Source organism: Triticum urartu, chromosome 3A (genome assembly GCF_056163025.1).
Source record: "Triticum urartu cultivar PI428250 chromosome 3A, HENAU_Tu73, whole genome shotgun sequence".
Taxonomy (NCBI): Eukaryota; Viridiplantae; Streptophyta; class Magnoliopsida; order Poales; family Poaceae; genus Triticum; species Triticum urartu.
Genome location: NC_141875.1, coordinates 183,355,891 through 183,364,217, shown reverse-complemented (window position 1 = coordinate 183,364,217; position 8,327 = coordinate 183,355,891).

The window sequence follows — 8,327 nt, the reverse complement described above, 5'->3', positions numbered from 1 at the left end:
ATTCAGGCATTGATTGAGTCAGTCTGTCCAGCCAGGTATATCTCTCAGTACAAGACGACCATTCCCAAGCACAACTGTAACTGGTCACCTGCTGCTCCTGCTCCATATGTGGCTCCTAAGAAGGGGCACAATCCTAGGCCAGATGAGCGTACCACGTATACTCCTGGTATGTCCTCCACTGCTCGCATCCCGCATGGTAAAGGCAAGAAGGTGGTGTGTGAGGCTTCCTTTGCTAGAGGGGAGAAGAAGTCTTTGTTCAAGACCATCAGCAACATGTTCAAGATGTGTCAGTCTATTCAGCGCCGCCAGATCAGGGAGGTCAATAGGGGTAAGTTTGAGAGGCGTTAGAAGAAGACCGAGCATGTTGCAGCTGGTGAGGAGGTTTCCCCAAGGTCTGAGGACATTAACAATGAGTCCATACCTCATACCTTTTTGATGGCAGGGTGGTGCTTTGATGATGAGGATGATGCTTCGAGCGCGCCCCCTCTTGTGTAGTGTGTATTTGTGTTGCATTTTCCCTTTTTGTTGTCTTGATGACAAAGGGGGAGAAGTTGTGTGTTTTCATTTAGAGTGAGTGTGTGAGCGTGGTGAGATCTCAAGCCTCATGGTTATTTCGCTTTGTTGGTGTTTAATTGGCTTGAGATACTCTTGTTTGCTTTCCATTGTGTGGGTGTGAGCTACCTTTGTTAATTCGTGAGACTATTTATGCTTTGTGAATCTTATATGCTTGTGCTATTATTATCTTGTGAGGTGTGTGATCGTACCTTTCCAATGTTGTCTCATGATACTTGCTCACCGCAACCTTGCATGTGATCTAGGCACCGTTAAGGTCTTATTTTGTTGATCACATGCCTTGACAATATTGATCTAGGGGGAGCCTCATATGTGTGTGCTTGATGCCTTTTCAATGCATATTCTTTTCCTTGCACACATATAGGGGGAACTCCCATGTTCAAGCTTTGTTGCATGGCTATTTAATTTTTCATATCTTTGATGCCATGCTCTAACCACATTGTAATCAATGCACCAAAAAGGGGGAGATTGAAAGTGCAAATGGCACTTAAATTATATTTTGGTGTGATGACAATGTGGTTAGTGGATCTAATATCGGTTGCTACAGTTTATCTCAGGATATTGGTTCCCTATTGTTCAAGATGGAGATGTGCGCCCCCCCCCCCCATTTCAAAAAGATCAAAGAGTGGTCTACCGGCGATTCGAAGGTTTTATTTTTGGTTCAATTTGAGTAGTATGAAAGACTGCACTATTAAGAGGTGTCTCTGGGGATGTATGCCGTGTGGGAATGCCATTTCCAAAACTTATACACTTAGCCTTCCTACTCCTACCACCTTATTTACCATCGCTGCTAGTCGGGTACCCAGAAAGTTTGCAACACAGTGTTTCTGGATACACCATGCGCACGGGGTCTTTTGACCCCTGTGCACATGGGGTGCTGGGTAAACTCTCTGAGTACCCCGTGCGCACGGGGTCTTTTGACCCCCTTGCGCATGGGGTAGTCAGAAACTCTCTGGGTACCCCGTGCGCATGGGGTCATTTGACCCCCGTCCGCATGGGGTGCTGGGTAAACTCTCTGAGTACTCTGTGCGCCCAGGGTGGTGCGTAAGTCTCTGAGTACCCCGTGCGCACGGGGCTGACTTAGCCCATGCACACGGGGTCCAACGGGCAGAAAACCCTATCCGACCAAGAACAATATAACTCCCCCTTATTCCTCCCCCATCCCTAACCCTAATGTCTTGTTGAGCTCCACCATTGCTACACATCATTTTGCTCAATCCCTCCACCCAAACTTGTTGAAACTTTGGGGGTTGGGAGAGCAAGACCCAATCTACATCTTTACCAAACCAAATCGCGTTCCCCGCAATATTTCTTCCCCATTGACTTGTTACTCTTGGAGCTTGGGCTCCTAGGCGGTTAGAGGTTCCTCCAGAAACTTCCTTGCTTGTGGTGTGCTTCGGAGAAGTTTGTGAAGGTGTGGTAGTCACCTTCAAGGTCATCCCCGAGTGATTCAAGGCTCATCCATTGGGGGTGACTCGAAAGAGATTACGGTGAGCCTTTGGTGGCGTTCCGCAAGCTTTGGCTCTGGCACCGCTCTAAACAGAGAGTAGCTCTTCCCCAAGGAAGAGTGAACTTCGGGATAAAGTCCGAGTCCTCGTCTCACTTGTGGTTAATTCTTTCCCGCACTTTACTTTGCCTTGTATGCTTGTTGGCTTGCTAATTAGATTGTTGCCTAGCATATTTAGCTTTAAGTTTGCTTGTCATATAGGTTGTGTTCGCCTAGTTGCATATCTAGTGAACTCTATTTATCCACTAAGCCTTAAAATTGACAAGAAAGATTAAAATCTGTAGTCTCCTATTTACCCCCCTCTAGTCGACCATATTGATCCTTTCAATCATCAAAACTGATCTCAAAGCACATCTGTCACAGTTATTACATCAACAGAAGGTCTACTAATAACAGAGAGGTAAAATTAAATGGGTCACTTTGGGTGGTGAAAATTCTAAGTTTTTCCATGACATGGCTACTGTATAACGCAGAAACAACAACATTACATCCCTGGTTGCATTTGATGGATCAACTATCTTCAATCATGATGCCAAGGCAAGCATCCTGCATTTGGCATTCAATAGCACACTAGGACAAACTGACAATACACGTATTCCTCTGGAGCTATTAAATCTGCTTGAACCTCATATTGGTTTGGGTTTTCTTGAGTAACCTTTTACACACGAAAAGATTGATGATGTGGTTAAAGACCTTTCCTCTAGAAAATCTCCTGGATCAGATGGTTTCAACACTGACTTTACTAAGAAATGTTGGCCAATTATCAAGCAGATTTTTATGATCTACTTGACCAATTTCATAAGGGAGAACTATGTCTGCGGAGTATCAACAATGGTTTCATGACCTTAATTCCCAAAAAGGCTAGGGGCCTATTATGTTAATGAATACAGACCCGTCTCACTTTTGAGTTGTTACCATCAAGCTCCTCACTAAATTGCTAGCTAACAGATTGCAATCAATCATTTTGGAGTTGGTCCATGTTAACCGATATGGTTTCCTCAAAACAAGGACAATAGAAGTTTGCATTGCTTGGACATATGAGTACTTTATTCCAGTGTAAGAAGAGCAAACAACCAATTGTGGTTTTAAAACTAGACTTTGAAAAGGCCTTTGATAAGACTGCGCATAGCATGATCATGGCCATTCTAGAAAAAAGTGCTTTGGACCTAAATCATGCCAATGGATTGAAACTATTTTGCTTCTGGTACATCTACAATGCTCTTAAATGATATACCAGGGAAGCAATTCAAGTGCAGAAGAGGTGTCAGACAAGGGGACCCACTATCTCCCTTGCTGTTTGTTCTTGCTACGGATTTTTTGCTGGATCATTAGTGATGCCATTCTAAAACGCTTGCTTCATGCCCCTATCAAATCAAAATTTTGCCCTGACTTCCCCATTCTACAATATGCAGATGACACTTTGATTATCATGCAAGCTTGCCCTATTTAGTTAGCACAGCTCAAAAAACTGTTAGACATCTTTTCTGCAACTTTTGGCTTGAGAGTAAACTATGAGAAGTCTAATTTGCTTTCCATCAATGCGGCTGATAATGCGATGCAAACCTTCTCTGCCATTCTGGGTTGTCAAATGGGTTCCTCTCCATTCACATATCTTGTATTCCCTCTATGCTATGTCAAGCCCACAATGGTCTCCTTCATGTATGTCACTGAAAGGATCCAAAAAAGGTTAAATATCTATTCACAATATTTGAGCTATGATGGAAGAATATTAATTGTCAATGTGGGTTTATCTTCTCTTCTCACATTTTCCATGAGTTGCTTACTCCTCTACAAAGGAATAACTGATGAATTAGACAAATACGGAAGACACTCCTTCTAGTGAGGTAATGATCTAGAAAAGAAGAACCCACCCTTTAGCAACTTGGGATTTGGTTTGTAGACCAAAAGATCAAGGGGGCTTAGTCATCATCAATTTACACACTCACAACATTTGCCTCTTACACAAAATGATTTTGAAATTCATTAATGACATGGACTTGCCATGGGCCAGGCTGATCTGGGAGTTATATTACCCCAATGGATTGAGCGCCTTGCAAACCTCTCGGTGTTCCTTTTGGTGGAGAGATTGTCTAAAGTTTTTACCAATGTACAAAGACAAGGCCTCAAGTTTACCACAAAATGGGCTCACTATTGAATTCTGGAATGATAATTGGGGATCCTTGCCAAAGGCCTATGATGAAGCTATGTACCTCGGGTAGGGTCATGGATCTGTTCAAGATACCCTCCCCAAGGACATCCCTAAAGGTACCAGGAGCATTCGAAGAAAAATCATCATCCACTCGACCATGAAGTTATGTTCCACTCGACAATCCTGAAGACACTCGGCTGTACAGATAATCACTCGACTACCAGAAGATCTAGAGCCACTCCACTCTACAATGGTCGAGAATTAAGTCATAGCTTTAATGGTCATTATGTATCTTTATTTCAGGCGTTACCAGTAACGCCCCCATCTTTATGTACCTTAAACCCTCTGTGACGTGGGCTGGCTGGGGTCCTGGCGCACTCTATATAAGCCACCCCATCCACAGGCACAAGGGTTCGCACTTTCTGTAACACACATGCATATAATCCAATCGACCGCCTCCGGGCTCCGAGACGTAGGGCTGTTACTTCTTCCGAGAAGGGCCTGAACTCGTAAAACTCCTGAGTACAACTCCTCCATAACTAAGATCTTGCCTCTACATTCCTACCCCCATTCTACTGTCAGACTTAGAACCATGATAGTTGGCACCCACCGTGGGGCCGGTGTCTTAGCGACTTGTTGGAGAAGTTGCAATTTTTCCAATCCCCTTCATCATGGTTTCAGGCGGAGGTTTGGCGGAGGGCCGCGAGATCCGTCTCGGTGCGCTCGTGTTTGTTGCCCACGACTCCGCTTGGCTTCAGGAGGCTCCACTCGACGTCGACGCACTCCCCGTCCGCGGGGCAACACACTTTCGCACGTGCGTCCACAGCGTCCTCCTGCGGCAGCCATCGACCCAGTATCGGTCGGCTCCTGTAGCTTCCCCCCTCCCTGCAGCCCGTCGGAGCAAATGTCCGGTCGATCGAGGCTTCAGCGGTGGGTGAAGCATGCGGTGGCTCACCAGTCGGCCACCCCCAAGTCACGGCAATCGAGCCCAACGAGACCCTCTACGACATGTTTGATCTATCGACTGGCTCCGTAGAGACTGCATCCGAGTGCGACAGCAGCGACCCTGCGGCGGAAGTTTTGATGGTCAATGGACCACGTAGTCCTCCTGGCTTCATCCGTGAAGACGGAGGCGATGGGGGCGGCGATCCGTCGCGTGTTCATGAAGAGTACCGCCCCGAACCCCTCTCTTCGCAGCGGAGAGAAGAACTTCGCTGCCGGAACATGGATGCACTTCACACTCCTATCGTTGGAGAAACCCCTGAGGCCCAGGCCTTGGAGGAGGCGCGCCTGGCCAACTTGGCTGAGCGCACTCGACTGGAGAACCTCCAGCGCGCACTCAACGAGCATGCTCGGCAGCGTGCTCCCGAATCCAGTCGACGTCAACTTTTTCCACCTCCGACTCAGGTATACCGAACTCCAATCCAGAATCACGCAGCTGCGGCCCGAATAGCGGAGTAAATTCAACCTTCCCAGTCAGAAGCTGGACGGGGTTTGGTGCAGATCCGGGCCTTGCTCCGAGCCGCGGGTAAGCAGAACACAGTAGTTTCTCAATCGCGGAATAGGATTCACAGCAGATCCGTGGTTGTAGACACAGTCCAGTTGGCTCACAGCCCAAGATCGCCCCCGAGGCGTGAGGGACGTGGAGATCGGCGAGATCAGTACAGAAACCGTGAGCAGTATGATCACCGAATCGATCGCGATGATCATCATTGAGTGCCCACACCTCCCAAGGAGTGGGTCATACGTGCCTCGGCAACATGATGACAGGCGCCCTCACAGTGTTGGGCGAGCGATTCCAGTCGACCCTAGAGAGCCAGGCTTTGATGCGAGATCTATTCTCGTTCAGGGCTTGGTCGACAGAAACAGAGCTCACCGAGAAGGTCATGACAGAGATCTACCAACCAGCAGCAGAGTGCATGTCTCAGGTCCGGAGTGCTTCAGCAGAGCCATCAGGGCTGCAGTGATTCCCCCCAACTTCAGGTTGGCGACTGGAGTCAGTAAGTTCACTGGTGAGTCCAAGCCTGACACTTGGCTTGAAGACTACCGAGTGGCGGTTCAGATTGGTGGCGGCAATGATGAAGTGGCCATGAAACACCTTCCTCTGATGCTGGAGGGATCGGCCAGAGCATGGCTGAATCAGTTAGCACCTGTTAGTATTTATACTTGGGAAGATCTTGCTCCAGTATTTGTTAGGACATTTGAAGGTACTTGCAAGCGGCCAGCAGGGCTGACAGAATTACAATGTTGCGTTCAGAAACTGAATGAAACTTTGAGGGATTATATCCAGAGATGGATCACAATGCACCACACGGTGGAGAATGTGTCTAATCATCAGGCAATTTGTGCCTTTAAAGAAGGCGTCAAATATCGGAAGTTGAATCTCAAATTCGGTCGGACAGGAGATATGACTCTGACTCGGATGATGGAAATTGCCACCAAGTACGCCAATGGTGAAGAAGAAGACCGACTCCGGAGTGGCAAGCACAAAACAGTCGCCCACGAAACCGGGGGAGGAAACTCCAGTCGGAAGCAGAAGCGCAAAGCCGAGCCAGTCACTCCTGGTGAAGCCTTAGCCGTGACTCAAGGAAAGTTCAAGGGGAAGCCCAAAGGGTCGTGGAACCCCAAGAAAGTAAAAGATCAAGATGGAAATGATGTGCTGGATTTACCATGCCACATTCACACCAAAAAAGATGAAGAGGGTAATTTCATTTACCCGAAGCATACCACTCGATAGTGTCAACTCCTAATCCAGCAATACTGAGAGAAACAGCCCAAGGAAAAGGAGAAAGAAGCAGACAAAGTTGAGGATGAGGAAGAGGATGATGATGGTTATCCCCACGTGAATTCCACTCTGATGATTTTTGCTGACGTTGAGAGTAAGAGTCAATTGAAAGTCATCAACAGAGAAGTGAACATGGTCGCTTCGGTGACACCCAGTTATTTGAAGTGGTCCCAGACTGCCATTACATTCGACCAGTCTGATCACCCGGCGCACATAGCCACCCCTGGGAGGCAAGCGTTGGTGGTCAACCCAGTGGTCGAAGGCACCCGATTGACTAAGGTTCTGATGGATGGTGGCAGTGGTCTGAATATACTGTATGCAGAGACATTGAAAGGAATGGGCATTCCGATGTCCAGGCTCAGTGAAAGCAATATGAGTTTCCATGGAGTCATTCCCGGCAAGAAGGCTGCATCACTCGGCCAGATTGCTCTCGACGTGGTTTTCGGTGATTCCAAGAATTACCGCAAAGAAAAGTTGACATTTGAAGTTGTGGATTTCCAGAGTGCCTATCATGCTATTCTGGGCAGGCCAGCTTATGCATGTTTTATGGCTCGACCATGTTACGTGTACCTCAAATTGAAGATGTCTGGTCCCAAAGGGGTGATCACTATCACTGGTAGTCGGAAGAAGGCGGAAGAGTGCTTCCAGAAGGGCTCAAAGATCGCCGATGCACAGATGGCCGTAGTAGAATTGCAGGAATATCAAAAAAAATGCAGATCCGAGTGATTTGTTGTGAACGAAGAAGCCTACCACGGATTCAGCATTCCAGTCGTCTGGCGAAACAAAGTCGATTCACATTCACCCGACGGATCCCAATGCTACTCCGACTCACATTTCAACAACACTCGACTCCAAATAGGAAGAAGCGCTCATCCAGTTCCTCCATGAGAACTGGGACATCTTTGCATGGAAACCTTTGGACATGCCAGGTGTTCCCAGGGGACTGGCTGAGCATCATTTGCGAGTCGACCCAAAAGTGAAACCAGTCGAAGAACATCTTCGACGGTCCGCCGTACAGAAGAGGAAGGCAATCGGTGAAGAGGTGGCTCGGCTTTTGGCAGTCGAGTTTATCCGTGAGATTTACCACTCCAAGTGGTTAGCTAATGTTGTCATGGTCCCAAAGAAAGACGACTCACTTCGCATGTGCATCGACTTCAAATATATCAATCGGGTCTGCCCGAAAGATCACTTTCCTCTCCCTCGCATCAACCAAATAGTCGACTCGACTGCGGGGTGTGAGCGTTTGTCCTTTTTGGACGCTTATTCCGGGTATCACCAGATCCGTCTGTATGGACCCGATGAGATAAAAACAA